Below are 20,556 nucleotides of genomic sequence, written 5' to 3'. Positions count from 1 at the left end.
ATTAACAGCAGCTCTTCTTGGGCAAGAGGTATATACTTTGCCTTTTTTCCACCAGCTTTCGTCGGGACTCGACGGTTCTTTTCTTTCGCGTCGTTTTGCCAAGAAACAGCAGGTTATTGCACTTGGAGTCCCTTTGCAGTTATCCATTTTCCCCATTTTTATTTTGAGAATAAAAAAAGATGAAAGCAAACTGAAGTTATGAAGCGTGACATTCCGCTCGTTTCTTTTTCATAGTATCTTCTGTCTAGTCCCTCTTCTGAGCTTATACGCGAGCCGTAAGAAGGTTCTTTGGAGTAATGACTTGCATGAAGCGACCTCGGCCGCTCTTTTACTTCCAGCTTCCGTTCCCTTTTCATTGCGCTGGCCGATGCTTCAAAATTTTCATTTCTCTATGCATTATTTGCTGAAGAAGAATACATTTGCTCTCTTTCTCATTGCAATGCTCAAAGTCTGCGTTGACGTGGAAACTACATCTCACTGTAGTACAATGACCGGTCAGCATTCTTTTGGTGCTAAAGGTACAAGATCGAACCTTGGTCTCCTACGTAGCATTCCGAAGCCCCGCCATTGTGGATCTTATTCCTTTCATAGAAGCATAGATTTACTTAGAATGCATCGTTACCATAACTACATCACTCCGCCATTGCATTTTGTCGCATAAATCGCCTCGGGCTAGAAATTCTATAACTTGAATTTAGAATTAAGTTATTAGAAATAAAAATCGCATGTGAAATCAAGATCTCTGCGCGTAGTATGTTGATTTACTAAGGTTACCCTTATACTCTTATTGGCAAATCAGCTGTATTAGTATAAATGTTGTCCTTTCTTCAATGCACTGGTACTCACCAATGATTTATGCTTTAGTCTTGTCAGGCATTTCAATAGGAATGTTTTCTCTGGGTGGGAAATTCAAACAAGCTAACGAAACTAAATGCAAATCAAGGCGTAAGAGTAATAGGTAACTTGAAAGTTAGGAAAAGCTATTAGAAGCTTGTGAATTGTGATGCGGTGTCAAGAAGTTGACGTGTGAAGTGGACTAAAAGTAAGAAATTAAACTGCTGGAAATGGTTGGTGGACAAAGAACTATACTGGAAGCGATCAAGAGGAGGGAAGGAAATTGGTCGCAACACTGACTAAGGGTGCTAAGAGATCACTAATGGCTAATAGGGGAGAAGTCCTGCAAAGGAGATGTAATCTAATCCGTGGCGAACACTCTCTGTGATTTGTGGGGTGGGGTACCGGGAGCTACAGAGCACCTACCCATCCCTTCATATTTCAAGTATTTATGTAGCTACGTACTCGTGACAAGTTTACTTTTTACACTCGCTATATACTAAAATGTTCCGTAGCAGCTTAACACCCACCCCTTAGACAGGGATAGCGAACGCTGCCGTTGGGCATATTGAGTGTTCGCCACTGCAGCTGGTAGATGTAATTAAGTTTATCCTGAACTGCTGTAAAACATAAGGCGGCAGATTGGGAAAGTTACAGTGAAAGACCTTACCCACCGGACAGAAATCCATGAAAGAATGAAAATTGTCAGGACTTACCGTAAACTCGATAAATCGTGTAATGAAACGTATTCTTATAATCGATACTAGCCCAATATAGGTATTACACATTTCAATTTGTAATTCTAGTTCCCTTATGCCCCATTTTTACTTGCAACCATGGGAGCGCACGATGAACTGACGATTGGACGAAAGAAGAAACACATTCATTCTTTGCCAGGAATTCGAACTCCAGATCTCAGATTATCAGTATTATGTATGAGCTAATTACTAGACCTCCATTATCTTCTTAAAATGATGGCAACACCTTGTGAATTTGGCAGAACGTGTTATCAAATAGATAAACGTATTCTCGTAACGTACAAGCCTCCTGTTCTTTGCTTATTACTACGTTTGTCCTATCCATGCAACGTTACGTGGGAACTGCAGAACCTTATCTCCCCCGTATGATCGTTCGCACGGTCTGATGAACGTTATGCGTGCCATGGCCGTTGAAGGGGCTTAATGGGCCGTGGCCTGGGAATTTAATGGCGAGAGGACGGTCGCGAGTTCGAATGCCCCCGCTGTAATTTCGGTTCTTTGCCTTGTCTTTGGTGAGACTGGGTTTCTCTGCTGGGAAGCTTCCAAGTACGGTCCCCAACCGCTGAAACAAGACGGTATGCTAGAGAGATGTCCTGTACTTGATTAAAGAGGATCGAACGATGGTTCTAATAGTTTTGCTCAGCGGTTGGTAACCTTTCGTTTACCGTGGACATCCACTTTAAGGGTGTGTGAACATCTGTGCAACGCTTCGTGCGTGCATTGCAACAGCATCGCAACAGACTCATGCAAGGAAACAAGGGCAGTGTAAGAATATAATTCTTGCTATGCGCGACAGAAAAAGGTTCCACCGTGCATTGAACGTTGCTGTAAACACAACGAAACAAAAGTTAAAAGCCACTGCTGCTGTTTCATGCAAGAGCGAAAATTTCACAGATCAATGTCTCTAAGAAACACTATTTTAAAGAAAGTAAAATAAAGAGAAACTATTAAAATAACCATAAAGATGTCCGTACTCAAATACTACTAAATTCTCATTCCAAAGGATTAAGACCGTCCTTTGCTTCGCCACAGCTTAAAGAGCCTCCCCCGATAGTGTAGTGTTCACCTTCTAATCAAGGGGTCGTGCATTCGATGCCCGGTGGAGGCATACAGTGGTTAGGATCTCACTTTAAACTGTAGGTCCATTCCATATTAGCGTTCTCTGCATAAAGTGGACTTCAGAACAGTACTCAAACAGCTTAAAGAACCACTCAAAACAATAAAGCAACGCTGTTTGGGATCTCTTTATGTTCAATATACCGAGAAATATCCCTGTGGCGTAGTCTTAACTTAGTCTCCTTGTAAGCAAGGGGTCCCGGGTTCGATATCCGGTCGAGGCGAATGGTGGGTCGCATCCCACTTCATACTGCTGGTCCAGTTCCGAATACACAAGCAAAGTATTGTTCAAGTTATCCATTGTTCCTTCCGCCAAGAATCTTCATACTGGTTTTTCAGGCATTCAAGCAGCTATTCTACTTTCCAGAGTTGCCATGTTTACCGCCTGGAGTTGTAGTGGGGCTTTGGGTCTTAGGTAGAAACTGAGTTTTCCAAGACTTTTTTTACTCGGGCCTCACTCATCGCAAAAACCTCAACCAATATCCCCGCCTTCGCCTTCTGACGTTTTCCGAAATGCATTCATTGTTAGGCTAGGTTAGGCTTGTTAGGTTTAGTTCTCTTGGCGTAAGATAATACATTGTTGGTCAAGCCCATAGGCGGAGTTCTGGAAGGGCCGGGGGGCCTGCCCCCAACTTAAAAAAAGACTAAAGATATAAGACATGATTAAGTTCAGTTACTACATTTTTGTTTTGAAGCCATACCGCAAATCTTGACGTTTGACATGATGGCATGGTAATTGCGCCGCAATAGCGGGTCTTAGACGATTTGATTGATGTGTACAGTTTGAAGAAAGAAAAACGTAAAATGACTATGTGTTGAGTTAACAGTTATTGCTGAGGCATCAAAAGAACTTTTCAATTTAATTTTTCTAAAATGTCTGAAGCTTACTATTGTACATGCGCGCCGACTACGTGGGTGCTCCGGGGCTCGAGCACCCACATAAATAATCTTGTGGGTGCGCCGCACCCACAAGATTTTTTGGTTTGATAAAAACAAAATAAAATAAATATTTCTCACTTGCCATTATCAAAAAATAATAAGCAATTAAAACATTGAGATGGGACAGACTTTGATAAAGACAAGCTAACATTGCACAGGGACATGTTTCTAGATGTGTGCAGAACGAACAAAGAAAAAGTGGCCAACTTGTCAGACATTACAAATATTTTAAGTAGAGAAAACAGTGGTCCCATGCGTGAAATGCTCACAGAATTAGCGAAGTTTGTACGGGTGATTTTAACTATACCTGTTACTTCTTGTACCTCTGAGCGGTCATTTTCAGCACTTAGACGATTGAAACCGATTTTGCGGTCAACAATGACCCAAAAAATATTGAATGATTTGGCAATTTTGCATGTTCATAAAAAATTACTAAAAGTATTGACATTATCAAAATTGCAAACAAATTCAGAAGTGCAAATGACGTAAGAAGGAATGTGTTTTATATTGAAAGTTAACATGTCATGATTATTATTATTTGGTACATAAAGTTAGTCATTTTGTAGTTTCTGTTCACAACAAAATCCTTGCATAGTTCTTTCTGCAATACAATTAAAATTATTTGCATTTATGAAGATTTTTTCATTTTAATTTGTATGAATGTGGTATTTTCTTTTAGTAACGTGTTAATATCATTGCCTCTTGCAATCATTGTGCATGTAAGTTTTTAAAGTATACAATACTTGATAATTACAGATCTAACCGCCATTGATATGCACCCACAGAAATTTTGGGAAGTCGGCGCCCTTGCTATTGTACCGTAACTTTTGTAAAGTAATACAAGTATTGTATCAATAAAAAAATAATGAAATGCGAAATGCAATAATGGTACTGTTTTGCTTCTTTTAAAACTAACAACCAATATACTAATTAATATTTGTTTACTTAAGCGAGGAAATTTAACATTTTCAAATCTAAAAGGCCTAAAACGTACTGTTTTTAAGTGTTTTTTTTTAATTTCCGGGGGAAAGCCTCCGAACCCCTTATTAGCTAGGGGATATTCAATAACCCTCAGGTACATCATATGCTTCTCCAAGAGTCTGCCCCCCCCAAAGCAAAAGCTCAAACTCCGCCCATGGTCAAGCCCAGAAAAACTGCAGAGAAGGCGAAAGGCGTGGACGTTGGTTGAGTCTTGTGCGATAAGCGATACCCGTATTTACACACAGCCATGCAATAACTTCGCTGTGTATACGTAAATTCGTAAAGAATGAAGGGATAGTTGATCTCGCCAGACCAGAATCTGACTGACGAGTAGAGATTGTCCCGAGTTTCCTTCTTCCTGGTAGGATTTCCTCCAAAGTCTGCTGCCTCCTTATCGACCCTCGTATTCCAAACGTGAAGCCGTGCATTAAAATTTCACGCGAACCCTCGCCCCAAACACCCGGAGCTTTGTTACCGAAATTAGGCAAGGCAGACGCGAAGTGTGCATGAGGTATCTTGCAGCATATTTCCGCTGCCATTCACGGCCGAATTAGACCCTGAAGAGTCGGCTCACGTTCAGGAAGCGTTTCTTTTGACTCTCGGCTGCGATATCTTTCGCCGAGGTGGTTCCCAACTTCTTCGACTTTCGCAGGGGGTATCTTTCGGAACTTCTCGCCGAAGTAAGGGTCTTATATTTCACGAGTTAAATCCTTTAAGATGTTTAGGATCCGCACAAACGTTATCGGAAAATTACGGCGGAGGGTTGCATTCAATAGGCTTAAGGCATTTACTTTCTCTCGCGTAATTTGTAAGGCGATGGGATTAACTGTCTTTGCCTGGAATAAAACAGGCTGTAGTTGCGAACGTCTTACGCTGAGGTATAAATAGATAAGGGCTCTCGCGTCATCCATAGCTTCTTGTCGAGCGTCGCTAGCAAAATATCCTTTCCAGGGATTGAATGTTTTACCTCTTGAGGCCGCGATGTTTGCCACTTTCGTCTTATTTAAAAGGAGACAATGTTAACGGCAATTCAGTGATGATTTTAACACAATAATCCGCTCGATTTGTTTGAATTGTGGAGCTTGAGTGGTTTTGGATCGTCAAGTGGGTTACATTTGTGCTTGCGTACTCGCCCGAGGTATGGACAGTTAGTTCCTTATAGTACATGTGAAAAGTTTACATAAATAAGAATACAGATTTGTTTTGCTAAACGGAATTTTTCACTTTTTCTAATGGAGAAGGGGGAGATCCCCGAGAAAGTTTGAATATCTTATCTGATTATTTCTGCATAAATCCTATATTTCTATAATACGATTTGCGGCCGTAGTTCATCATTTTCAAATGTGACCTTATTCTGCGTGATTATATATTTTCATTACAACATTACGTTTTTCGACAGTGAAACAAAAATTGTACAAATAGCAGTTGTTTACCTTAATTACCTCTATGCACTGTGAACATTTGTGCGGTAGTACTCTGTACATATTGTTTATAGTATATGCCAAGACGAGAACGAGGCGTTCATAAATCGAGATGCAGACAAGCATTTTCTCACTTCTATTAATAAATGCAATGTAGTTTCATAATGAGGGCAGTGGAAACCCCAATAGTAAACTAAGTCGGTCTAATCTGTTGATACACATCAAACGCATCAGTTGTTATAACAAGGCATGTAATTATTGGTTCATCTGTTCAGCGTCGAACAAATATTCCAGCTTAATTCATTCGCAATTAACCACGGTGCAAACGAAACTGTAAAGTGAGTCGTATAAAACACTAGAATGTTTCACAGGCTTCGATGTTAAATTAATGGTGCATAATTTTCATTTATGCGTGACACTATGTTGTTGCATTTGTTGACCTGACCTACAACAGCTTCGTGCGAGTAGTGTTATATCATGTGCTCCGAAGAGAGAAAAATTAAGAGTAAGTTATTGTGAGATATTTTGAAAATAGCTTTTGCAATTACGCGTTGTTGTGCGTTGAATTTATTATTAATTCGTCATCTTACTGTGAAATAAAGGAACAACACTTTGATTTTCGGGGGATTTATTGAACTGAGAATTGTCGAAACGTGAAAAATTAGTTGTTCCGCGAAATCAAAGTAGCGGAAGCAAGAAGGTATGTTAATCATAACTTTCGTGCTTACTTACCACTTATCAGGTAAGCAGAATGCATTTGCATGCACAATGGGGCTCTTATTAATTGGGTATCAGACACCTTTTATTTGCTAAGGATATGTTTTTAGGCTGTCCAGCAACGAGCGGCTGTCCAGTAGCTTCGATATTTTGCGTGGTATTGTACTATTTTATTTGAGCCCTAAGGTCTATGTGTAGTAAAAAATAATACATGCTTTCATTTTCATTATTTTTATGGCAACGATTTACTCAAAACAAGGGGAAAATATTAAATTTCAACTTTGAATCTTTCGAGAAATTATATTTGAAAACCTCGAATTATAAGTGAATTTCTGTCCCTTTCAGAATAGCCACACTGGAGGACGCGTCTCGTCTCTATAATTTCTTGGGAGACAATGTTGATTTAATGGAAATGTTTGTTTACCCCCTTCTAATAATCCTGTTAGTACATCCGAGAATGTAATTTCATGAATGTATGCCTACAGCAAATATTCTCTTTCTCGGTCACTCCGGCAATTGTTTTATCGATGTGCATATCAGTCAGTCGATTAGTAATCCCACAAGATTCTTGTAAAATTCTTCTTCATTCGAAAAGGCATTACAAAAACCAAATGATTTCAGCCACTTCACATTTTACATTCTAATTTTCTTTTCTTCTGGAGTTCTCTCTCAATCTTTTTTTTACATTTTGTATTTCTTTTTTATCTTGCTCTACGTCGCTTTTCGTCCAATTTAGCTAATGACGACAAGGCTCAATGAGGGAATACTTCAAGGATCTCAGTTTTCACAAAGCTTCAAACAACTTCCCGCCCTTCTCCTTCTGAAGTCAGCACGGTTAGGTTGAGGCCTAATTAGCATAAATACACGGCAATATTTCGGGGCTTGACCAAAAAGGCATTATTTATGCTAAGAAAATTAAACATAACAAGCCTAACCTAACAACTAAGGCATTTAGCCTAACAATGAAAGCATTTAAGCTGACGTCACAAGATCAAGGGCGGGGAAGTTATTTGAGGCTTGTGTGATAAGTGAGACTCACATAGAGAGGAGTACCCACGATCAGGTCGATATTCCGACAACGAATCTTCGGCGAACTACTGTGCAAGGTTCCTCCATCGAGGATCGAACCTGGGACACCTTAATTACACCACCAAAGCGTTTTCGGGGGAAGTCCTGATGCTTTTGAAGACTTGCTTCAATTAATGATGCATTTAGTTATCTTAAAGACACGAGGTAGTAATTGCATAGCTTACATTTACATAGCATAAAGCTGCATAGTGTTATTGATTGAGCCATTGGGCTGTCGCACAAGGAAAGAATATGATTCTCTCGTACAGCTGCTCCACGCGATGTCATTTGTGGGACAGAATAACAATGATGTGCTTCCCTTTGTCCATCTCCTTTTAAGATCGCCCTGTAAGAAACGGGGCCACCTTTACGATGAGACGTGCAGCGAATTCCACGCAGCTATTGTTATACTCGCGCTGTGTGTTGGTAACGCATCATGTGCAAGTTCGTGCATCGCCCACGCAAGCAGGTGACTTGTTCGCAGTGTGTTTATGCCTCATTTAATGAAACCGCTTTTCGCCGGAGAACAATGCCAAAGCTTAATTTCGCCACTGTGTCCGTAGCGAAGCTACACCACCGAAGCACGTGACATAGTATAGTTGATGAGCAAAAGATGGATCATTCATCGGTTTCACGTTGTTTACTCCCTCTTGTTGGGTTCCAGTCGGCGTCCTAGAATCCGTGCAATGATTTCGCGCATTTTCACGCACTAAATACGCACTGAAAATGAAATTTCGTGCTGCAGACCTAAAAAGCAATGAACCCATCCATTTATAATAAGCTACATGCACCAATTTTTACATAAAATGTCAAACAATTTAGCAGTACTAAGAGTTTTCTTCCAGAAGGGTTAAACAACACAATGTAAACAAAGAACATCACTCACATGTCAGTTCGTCACTCATTTTTCATTAGTAAGTAACGAAATGTTTACATAATGTATGCAAGTTAGCTATCTGTGATTCTGAACACAGAATTTGAATTGCATCAAATTAAGGTTGATGCACTTTTGGTGCATCAATTGATACATTTAAACATGTAATACTTTTAAATGATCATTGATTTTTTTTTTTTTTTTGAGTCTGCTACTTGTGGTTCATTGCGACAATGAGAATGTTACGCCTTTGTTCAATTTGCCAAAGTTAATTATGTAAAAAATACAAATTAGAAAGGTTGATATTAATAGATTAAATGTGACCAAAAGGTAGATTGGATTGTTCCAAACGTACTAACCATGTTGATGTTAACTAATGAACACCAATTGAAATTTAAAATGTTTTGAGGTACTAACCTTATGTATCAAACTGATGTCGGTACGTTTAGAATTTATATTTGTCGGTATAAAGATTTGTTAATTCAAAAGGATATGTCAAGACACTTAAAATAATTTATCAAATCTTGTAAACCATTGTTAAAATCCACTCGGTGGTCAGAGTTTTCCTTCAAACCCACCTGAGAAGGTTTCAGTGTATACCCTCTGAGTCTCCAGGTCCCCGACTATATAAGCAGAGGGGAAAATAACTGTGGGGAACGTAACAAGAATAAGTGATGATATTGATGAAAGGGCATTGACAAAGAACACCAATGCCCAGGCCGGGATTTGAAACCCTGGCGTCGTAGCGCACTGTGACATTAACTCCTCCACGAATGTCGGCTTTTAAATGATCGTGTCAGATCTTCTGCATACGAAACAGCTACTGATAAAAGTACCGTTCGGTGTATTTTGATTCACAAATAGTGCATTATTTGTAGTTTATGCAGTTTTTTTTTTTACTAGTCAACATATTTGTGTCAGTTACTATATTTTGCGTTTTGTGTGTGGTTAGTGAAATCTATTGAGCAAATCCTCAAAGAACTATTTTTCACTTAATTTTTAAAATTCTAACACCAGAGGTGATAATGATTGTGGGGTATTTTATTCCAAAAAATGTGTAAGAGTATTAAGGGTACCATAGTAAATAACAATTAATTAACATGTTAAAGTAATTACGATTAGACATTGATGAGAAAAATATTCCCGACGTAAATCGTACCCTTTGTATTCCAGGAGGGGTCCGTATACCCACACTGAGAATGACTGGGCACTCTGGACATAGCATGCTGTTTTGTGGAAGTTCCAGTTGCATAAATCGTGTTTACAAAGTTTCAGATCTTCTAGGTGAAGATAATTAACTTTGGGAATTTAAAGTTGTAACGTTTCTTCATGTAAAACAAGGGGAAGGAACTGAAAAATATTTTTTTGTTCTTGTTTTTGCGATGCCATTGGGAATTCTACACAAAGGCATATGATTTACTCGTATTTTACATCACGTTTCTGACACGTTTTAATAATCGCGACTGTGAGGATGGATGGTGATTAGGTGAAATTTATATAAAGGGCCAATCGCAAACACACATGCGCAGGGCACAGCACAAACTCCAAAGAGGATTATACTTACTGTGAGCCCAGACGCCAGAGATTTGTTACAATAAAAAATTCAGTTTCCTGAGCGTACTACGTGGCATTTGAGTGTATTTTCCGAGAAGGTCACCCCTTATACCCCGAAGTATGTTTTGATCATATATGTGATCTATACGCCTAATTCTTAAGTCAAGGTAAGGTGCCAGAAAAACAGTGACATTTAGTTAAACAACGGTCGTTTAATGGTAGAAATCTGCCAAAGGTTATATGTCCTTGGCGGTTTTTGTTCAATGAACTTTCTCAAAGTAAGGAACAAGTTGTATACTCTAGACTTTTTAAGCCTTGAAATTTGGAAGAAAATTATAGTGGAAAATGGCAATTTGGCGTCAGAATAACTGCCGCGTTTTCATAATGTGGAATAAAGAAAATGGTGCAATACCTTTAGTGTAAAATCAAGATGATTTGAAAGCAGGTGGCTTCATAAATGCAGAGAGAATGGGACGTGATTGGTTGTAATAGAAGGATAAGTGGCACAAGGACCTGTTAGAATTCTGAATTATCATCGCGGTGACCTTAAGGCAAGATTTCTCAACCTGTAGGTCGCGTACGTCAGCGGGGTCACGAAGCTCCTATTTTCCATCAGCTATGTGTGTAAGAAGAAGCGCTTACAAACCAAAGCAGGTTATTGTGAAAAAGAGACTGGCTTCCTAGTTGGGTTAATTCAGATGACAGCTTTCCCGCGCGGTTTTCACACTTTGTTTGCAAGGAGGTCTAGGTTATTTGGAGAAACTATCATTGTAGGACCTAATTGTAAACAACTCGTTTTAGAATAGTGACAGCGGATATGGAGTATGGTATTTCTTTGGGATTTACCAGTTGTCAGAAATTGGTATGTATGATCAAAAGTTTGTTGTTGTTGCTCAGGATAATGATTATGCTTCACAATAGTTCTACATGTTTAGGAATTCCTGAGAGTTAGTTCTAGATCCCAGTTTTACTTTCCCAATCCTGATCAGATCTTCGATATTCTGAATTCTTGAATTTGTCATTTGACAGTGGCACAGTATTGAAAAGTAGCACTGTACCGACTCTGTCCCTGCCTAAAGTGGCTCTGGGACTCCTTTAGCCTTGGGATGATATCGAGACGAGGCGATACATGGCAGAGGCTCTGTCATGTCTCGAATTGTAAATACTTGTCCCTTTCTCGGTCTCGTCTCTATTTATAAACACCCGTCTTTGTCTCGTTTCAACTCTCGAAGCAAATTATATAAGAAACATATAGACCTACATCGTGTCAACGTACGAACTTTCTCAGTGTATAGAGGTTATTTTCTGCTTGAGACGCTACGCTTCGGCGTTACAAACCCTCCAAACACGCAGCACATACTCACAATAACAATGGATTACCTCTGTTATTACTGTAAACAAAATAGATGTATTTTCTGTAAATGATCAAGTAGATTTCCTCTTGGTATATCAGAAGACGCAGTAAATTAAATTTGGTTTAGGCATTTTTTGAAAATATCGTAATCAAGCCTAGAACGAGACCGACAGTATTGGACACTAAGTACGTCTCGCCTCGATAAATCTCGAAGGTTCTACAGGGGTCCCGGGTTCGAATCCTGGCTGGATGATTGTGAGTGTCCATTCATCAAAATCACTCATCCCCATCTTCGCAAATTAGCCGAAAGTGGCACAAGAAGCGAAGTAAAATAATGCAAATCAATCAATCGTAGTCTCGTTCTCCTCTCGAGCTTTACAAAGCCGCCCTTAACGAACCTCTAATCAGTGGGTAGTTTTGTAGGTAAAGGTGTTCGGAGCCTGATGTATCATGACCTGCAGTTTGGCGAAATCAAGAATGTGTGACGTCCTACCTCGACTCACCTTATGGACAATGCGCATCTTTTTACGCAACGAAAATACTTCCCTGGATGAGTGGAGCATAGTACTCGGCATCGTATCGTAGGGAAAAGGTAAGGCGAAGTAATTCAGGCGATACACGTAGAGGTTTTTGTAACTATTCTTCACATGATCACTTCATTCTAAAAGTGGATGGTGGGTGCCAAGTACCTATGAGATTTATGCAATTCTCGCTATTTGTTACAGTATTTTTCTAGTTTCTAGCGTATTTCCTAGTTCAAATTTATAGTACATAAATCGGACAGAGATCGATAAGTATAAGACAAGTAGAGAAATTAAGCGAACTTTATGACAAGACATGTATAAGTATTCAAAAATGCGTAAATCCATACTTTTTATTTATTTATAATAATTCTTCCAGTACGTGAAGAAGTAGAACAGTAGTAAAAGAGTAGATCAACTAGTGACAAACAAAAACAAAAAGAAGATAACGCAAATTCTGACTTATAAGTGCAGGCAATAAAAATGGGACACCTAGATCCTGAAATACTATATTTTCTTCAAGGCATTATATGTGTTACCTAACTCTATGGTGGCAGAACTTGAAAATCGATTAATCGCCTTGCATGGAAGAGACTATTTCAGGATATAGCGTAAGCGTCTAATTTTTATTGACGGTGAGTGTACATTAATCAAGCACAATCCTTTGCAACGTATGCTCAAAATTCGAGAAGGCTCTAAAAATCTACTTAGCTTGAGATCTTCTTGAAGTTCGATAATTGTGATTGGTCCTTTCTTGTCCGAGAAGGAAAAGATAGGTCTACTGTAACACGTGTACAATAGTTTAGACAGGCAGACTAGATAAATTAGCATTCTCTCCAGAGGTTTCCGTTTGTTTACAGTTAATTCCAGTTCTGGGACCACCTCACGTGAACGCATGGCCGCCCGTGCTTAAGATTCAATCAACTAGAACAAATGAAGCCATTTTCCTAGGCTTGCTTTTCATATCCGAGCAGTGAGCGTGCGACGTCGTCTCAAAAGCTGGTGGTTCTTATTCGCAGGGGAAGGGGAATGAGATGCAGTCACTCCAAATGACTTTCTCTGGAGGAATCAATTGCGATGTAAGTTCCTGGAAACATGTTTACCCGATGAAAACAGGCGGAGAGACCGGCCATGGGGAGAAGAGAGTTAATAATTGTTCGTTGCGAGTTCTAATGATTATCTGGAAGCTGGTTTCGGAGAGATCTGCGGAGCAACAAATAGCAGATGCCCACTTCCCATGCCAGGTTCAAAGTTAGTTACATTGAATTTGGTCGTTCTTGGAATTAGTCTCTGTGTGGGTTGTAGCACGGTAAAGAAAAGGAATCTACTTTTGTGTTTTTTTTTTAGTCTTATGCTTGTGAATTTCGTTCCATTTATTAGTTCAGTACAAAAGCACTTAGGTTGGACTAATTTAAGCACATACAACGCCGTTTGTAATCAAGGGGTCCCACATTCGAATTCCGATGGAGACATGTTGCACGGGGGTTCGCATACCACGTTAAAGCGTAGATCTAGTCTCGATTAGCCCCTCTGATTATAAAGTGCACTTAAAAGATTTTGACAAGCGAACATGATACAAGCGCACTCTATGAATAAAAAGATAAATGTCAGAGTCATGTATTAACAACGCATTAAAGCATTAAAAAGTGTTCCATTTCTAAATGTCTCGTAAGAGAAAAATATTTGTTGATCTGTGCACGCGTTAGTCGATCTTGTATATCCTGCGAGGTTGAACTACTTTAGATAAGCAACCGCTCACCAATACACATTAATAGACTATGCATAAAGTTATACTTAACATTAGTCGAGTTGAGTTGAGTTGGTGTTTTAAGTCCACTTTATGCACAGTAAGGCTAATCGGGACTGTACCTACAGTTTAAAGTGGGATCCGAACCACTTGTGCCTCCACCGGGTATCGAACCCGGGACCCCTTGATTACAAGGCGGCGACGCTACCACTGCGCCATCGGGGAGGCCTTAACATTAGTCGACTATGTATAAAGATACATTTATTATTGAGAGACAAGAGTTTCTTCCTACAACCTTTTTTTTTATTTATTTAATTCACTGTAAGATAGAAGTCTAGGTAAACATGTATATGAATTGTGAGAAACAGTATTGGTTCGGATGGCTGTTGTTTCGGTGAAATATTGCGCGTAGGTGTACTGTGCGTATGAAAACACCACTCTAGTTAATTAAGTTATATATGGATTACATACCTGTGATCAGTATATATCTATGTATGAGCAGAATTAAAATGAATGAATGAGTTAAATTTCTTTAGTGCGTCGGCATGTATGGCGGCCATTTTTGCACTCTTCAAAGTATGCGAGAAAAAATGTTGTTATCTAAAACCCTTACCTTAATGTTGAAAAAGGAGGGACGTAAAAAGCCCCTTGAGAAAAAGGTTAATAGTGCAAAGCTGTAATGCGGCCTGTCAATCGGCAGACATCATCATCTAATACGTCACGTGACTTTGGTCTTACATTAGATAGATAGTAGGTATTTTTGATCTGGCGTTTAGTACCGACAAGAATCTAACACTTGCTGTAAACAAGAAAATACCAGACTAACGAACAGTGTTTCGTACATAATTTGTGCTCAAATTTTAATGTTTTCATTATTTGATTACAGTTTCCATTTCTTGACGTTTGCTGTCAGAGACAATATGATGTCATTTTGTAACAAGTGTTATCAAATTGGGAGTATGTTGTGCACATCATGGAATTTGAAGCATCAAAATATCGAACATTTATCCGGAGAAAGTGTAACACACTTCATTTCGGATCTGGTTAGGGAACCCACTCTTGCCTAGATTATTTGGATGAAATAGAATGCTCTAGGAAAAAATCGTGAAGAGTCATAAAATTAATATGGAGTAAATCATTGTTTTGTGGAATTACCACATTTACGTTGCGAAATTGCAAATTCCTACTATAATAAATATCTTCAAATTAGGCCTGCACGTGATGTATGTGTAGCGATGTCTACATTCCCATGTTTCCAGAAAAGAAAATACATGGAGAAGAGTAATAACAATTATGTACAAGCTTTCATTTCCTTCTTTTGCATTCCGTGGAGAGTTTATTTGTGCCACGACACGGTCTCAAAGCGGCTGCTGCGCAATCGTAAGCTGCTTTCCCATTGATCTTTGTACCCTGGGGGGAAAAATGGTGGACGGAAGCAGAAATGTTAGGAACGAATTCGTACTTAATGAAAACAACGTTTATTGAGCCATTTTAGAGGAATTATCGCAGCGGGTTTCCTCCTAGCAATCGAGTTGCTGGCAGCGAACCAGCTTCGTTCTGGCTCGTCTCCCGATCTTCGGAATCTGTTGCTGTGTGTGCTCTGTAGAAAAAAAGACTTAATTTTGTATCAAATGGCAGAAATGCACTTCTTTTAGCGTTTGCCCTCAAGAAAGAACATTAGTTAGAAATGGTTTACGTTATTTCAAGCATTTTGCCAGAAACAGGGTTTTCAATTGGCTTCTCTATTTATTGTCCTTTTGTAACTAAATATATGAAACATTAGCCAAATTTGTATAAAGTTTGGGCACGAACTAAATATGAACGAAACACTGTTCGCTACTCTGGTTATTTTCTTGTTTGCAGCATCTGTTAGATTCTGATGGTACTAAACGCCAACAGACTATTCTTCGTCCAAGGTAAGACCGAAGTCCGGTGACTTGTGAGAAGTTGTTGCCTGTCAGTTGACTAATTCTTAATTGAGCTCGCCTATTGATTGATCACGGGTATGTAATCCACATATAGCTTAGTTGACAGTATGGTGGTTTCGTACGAACTGAATTCCTATGCGCAATAAGAGAAACAGCAGCCATCAGAACCAATACATTTTTTCACAAATAATTTCTGTACGTTGACTTGTTTCTTACCGTGAAATAGAATATATTCTTTATTTTATAGAAAGAAAATCACGTCTCTCAGAGAACAGCAGTTGTACAGGGGGTACAAGGTGGGTGATCTCAGGTTGGAATTTTTCCTACAATGCTCCTGCATAAAGTAGGTTTGGGGATCACCCAGCGTGTAATCAGTGGTTCTCCGGTTAGCAACCTTGGAGATAAAGTGTGCGAGAGCATGCTGCTACGGCCTGAACTAAGAATGTTTGAACCGTACCTCCACACCTTCTGTCCTTCATGCCAAAATGCAGTTGGGTCATTCTAAAAAAAAAAGGGGTAGAAACCTTGTCCAGCAGTCATTAAAAAATGTTTTAAAATAAATTTACACTTTTTTTTCAATAGGAGTTAATTTAGTCATTAGTTGCGAGATTTATCAGCTTAATTTCTTCCAGATTTTTTTTTCCTCTTTTCAGAATTTTACATAGAATATGTCGATTTTCCACTCCGTGGACGGTCCGCAATCAAAATTTATGGATGTAGATTATTTTTTTCTTTAGACAAGTTAAGATTTAATATATTGCAATTAACTCATTTATCACCTTAGAATGTCCTATGAACATCAAAAAATAATCTTATGAAAATCTTAGTTGAGTATAAAATATGAAAATGTAATGTTCCTGGGGGAACTGTCCACTCCGTGCACACTGGTAAAAAGTTTCTATAAAAATCCACAAAGTGCAAGACTGTTCACTCCACATCAGGAAATTGGAGAGGGAATGGAAGCCATTGTGATTTCAAGGGACAGTTGGAGATGCTTGTCTTGCCCTTTGTTTAAGATTTTTATGATTAAGTTTTGATATCCGAACTTTGTCGAGATCACGTGTCCTCAAACTTCTCAAGGTGAGAAATTTTGCCAATCATTAATTGTTATGAATTTAGTGATAAACATTATGTGCAGAACTTACCTGAAACTTTATGTTTGCTTAACTAATATATCCATGGAGTAATACAATAAAAGAAAAAAATGTCCCCTCCGTGAAAAGAGATGCTCACGGAGATAAAAAATAAATTTATGATTAAAAAGAAATAAAGTTCAACTCTACTTTTCACCAAGGAAATGGTTATGTACAGAAAAGGTTTGGTTTCTTAAAGGGGAAAAACACAGATATCCAACACAATTATGCCCATTCCGTGTATTTTTATTTTTCTAAAGAACTAGGAACAAATTATATTGGCAAAGCTTAGCATTTGATTAGGTTGTTTAAGGACAGACATTATTTTTACAAATTTTCAACAATTTTAACTTTTTGTTAAAACATCTTATTTCTACCCCTTTTTTGAGAATTACCCTATTCACTGTAGATAGTTTTAACTTTTCTTACGTCTGTCGACGTTATTGCTGTGCACATTAGTTTCTAGAAACAAGTTAATATGTTACATTTTCTTTGCGACATCAAAAATCTAATGGAGTACGTTAAGTCATACAATATTTTGTCTTGATGCCATATGGACAACGTATATGTGCACGAACTAAACTTACATGTAATCATCATTCATCCTCATGGTCGCGATGGCAAAAAGTGGCGGGAAAGCGACGCTAAATACCAACGACAAAGGTCGTTCAAGGTTGACCAAGACTTTTATTTCTAAACAGGAAATATACATACATAGAAGCACCAAACTATGTCAGTTTTTCAAAGTAGTCCCACTGAACATCCAGACACCGTTGCCATCGTTGTGGACGTTCCTTGATGCCTTTGGAGTAGAAAGAAGTAGGTTGGTGTCGTAACCACTGCAGAACAGAGTTCTTGAGTTCCTCATCTGTCTGGAAGTGCGTCCCACCCAAACGCTCTTTAAGAGCCCCAAACAAGTGGAGATCACTGGGGTATAAATCTGGACTGTGAGGACTGTGTGGTAAAACCTCCCAGTGCAATTTGCCCAGTGTTGTTTGAGTCAAATGGACCTGTGTGGCCTGGCATTGTCATGGAGAAGAATGACATGTTTCGACAACATTCCAGGCCTTTTCTTCCGAACGGCCCCACGTACAGCACCGTGAAGCAGTGTTGAGTAATACTGGACATTAATTGTGCCACCCTTTTCCAAAAAAATCCGCATGGATAACACCTTTCATGTCCCAGAAGCGCGCGATATTCACCAGAGTGACTGCAGTTGGGCGAACGTGTCCATGCGGTTCATTTGCTACCAACTCTCGCCCTTCACTGAACTGTTGACACCATTCGTACACTCTTGCCCGTGACAGTATTTGTTCACCATTCTGTGCTTGCAGTCTACGCCAAATTTCAGCAGGTTCCACTTCCTTCATGAGAAATTTCATTATACACCGCTGTTCCACAGCAACAGATACACTACTTACTGCCATCTTTGTTTACTACTGCGCATGCGCCAAATGCATCGCAAAGGATCATGGCTACTCGCAAGGAATTATGGTCTGTTCTGCCGAAGTAATGCAGCGCTACATTGATTCATTAATATTTTACGCACGAAAGTCTTGGTCAACCTTGAACGACCCTTGTACAAATACGTTGTAATCGTTGAAATCTAAAAAACCCTGTATTTTATATATTAGTGCAATAGACATTCAAAATCAAGAAGTTTAAAGAGAGACTGAAAGTAACAAAGCAAAAAGGGTGATGTACACTCCTGTTCACATAAAATGGCACATTTTATAAGATTGGGCAGGAGTGTACAATAATATGACAAACATGGCAGCCAAAGGGAGATAAGATTTCAAGAATGTTTATCGATTTTCACGGCATTTTCCACTTACACTTAAAAAAAAAACGCTACACATGCCGCAAGAGATCAAATTCTCATATTTCGCGACTTACTGGTAAGAACGAACATTTTTCGGTGTTATCGCGATTGCGAAAATTTAGGGCCCAGATTCATTAGTAATTCCAGTGTTACGTCCTCGTAAATTCGAAGAACTGAAGCGTGGAAATGGACGCTTACGTCACTAATGTAACGTTCCCGTGAAGAAATATCACCTTCCTACAACACGTGTGGAGTTGCACGAGGATCGGAGAATTTTTGTTTGGTCTCTCAGCTTATCTTGCGGGAGGACATTTTAGCCTGTCTGAGCCGTGGAAATGAGGCGCAATAATGTGAATGCATCACGTAATGCATAAACGTGCCCAATTTATGTTGAAATTGTTATGGCGTGTAAACGTTTAAAACTAAATGTAGTTTATTTCCATTCATAATAAATGAATGTGTCTACGTATCTCCTGACAGCTTCTGGTGTTGTAATTGAGTCATTCCTTTTTAGAAACATCATTTACAATTCTAGAATTTGGTACATAATTCTGAATTGGTCAGCATATCACAGCACGAAGCCAGAGCTTCTAGTTTCGAACCTGTGTAATTCATGGGACGTACCATCATCTCTTTCATTAGTAATTCACTCATCCTCGTTGCGATTAGCCGCAGAGGTTGAAAGTCGACCTACTATTATCGCACAACATAATAACATATAATATATCAATCCTAAAACTGTTTATCATCCACGTTCTGAGGTCATGACAGTGTCTTAAGCTTTTTGAGAAGAGCGGGACTCTTGCACTTTTTCTGAGGAACCTTTGGTGTATCCTTACCTCTTTAATGTTTTGTGTACGTCCTGTTACAAACCTTGCACTTTTAATCTTTCTCAAGGGGCTCTTTACACCCCTTTTAAACTTCAAGGTAGAGGGAGCAAAATGGCCATACATACCGACGCACAAAAAAAAATTCATTGATCAATTAGTTCATTCATTCATCAGTTCTAAAAGATCATATGAAGTCAAAAGGAGGTCTTAAGGGATTGAATCGAATTACATTTTCAGATATTTACATTTTTTTTAATTTACGTTTTTAAATAGATGATTTTGATATTTTATAGGTCAGTTGATCAGGTCAGGATTGCCTATTTTTAGCTGTGTGTGTGAAATATCGAGAGTTAAAGGAATATTTGGTGTTGACTTGTTTGTTGTTTGATTCCCACGTACAGACCGATGCACAAATAGTGACATTTGTATCGCAGAAACATAAAATCAGGCTCATCTTTCTACCTAATGTCAGCTTTTTATTTCTAGTAGTTTCTGAGAAATCAGTAGTCATCTCTTGGTTCCAATTCGTGCCAATATACAAGTCAATCGAGAATATATCCAATGCGTGATTTAAGTAAAGTAATCTATAGCCTTTCCCTTCCATCATATTTTATATCCGCAGCTTGAATACTTTCGAAGTTCTCTCAACGCTGAAAATTCATTCATTCCTCATTTTACAGACATATCAGATTACGGAAGACTTGATTAGTGTCTCTCACGGCCACACAGTGTGGTCGATCGAACCAATTTATGTCGTATTGAGTTATTAATTGTCATGGCAACAAATTTCGTCTTTGTATTCTAAAATTTCAATTGTTCGCACGGATGGACTTGATTAGGTCGCATAATGGTACTTTTTCATATTTTTTGTATTACTACCTTGCAAAATTGAAAAGAAAAGCATGATATTTTTTTGCTCGCTCGCTTTGAAGTTATCTCCCGTTGTTGGCAGTCACATA

The 20,556-nt window shown here is 38.9% G+C and overlaps 1 protein-coding gene across 3 annotated transcripts in view; it reads left to right on the top strand.

Annotated features, from left to right (window-relative positions):
* Positions 1-20,556, top strand: part of Btk (tyrosine-protein kinase Btk29A) — a 442,185-nt gene that overhangs the window by 343,750 nt on the left and 77,879 nt on the right. The gene's annotated exons all lie outside the window — the stretch shown is intronic.

The sequence above is a fragment of the Lepisma saccharinum genome, chromosome 6 (assembly GCF_977018435.1).
Source record: "Lepisma saccharinum chromosome 6, izLepSacc3.1, whole genome shotgun sequence".
Lineage (NCBI taxonomy): Eukaryota > Metazoa > Arthropoda > Insecta > Zygentoma > Lepismatidae > Lepisma > Lepisma saccharinum.
The sequence above is the reverse complement of the archived record's forward strand: the minus strand, read 5'-3'. Positions and strand labels throughout refer to the sequence as shown.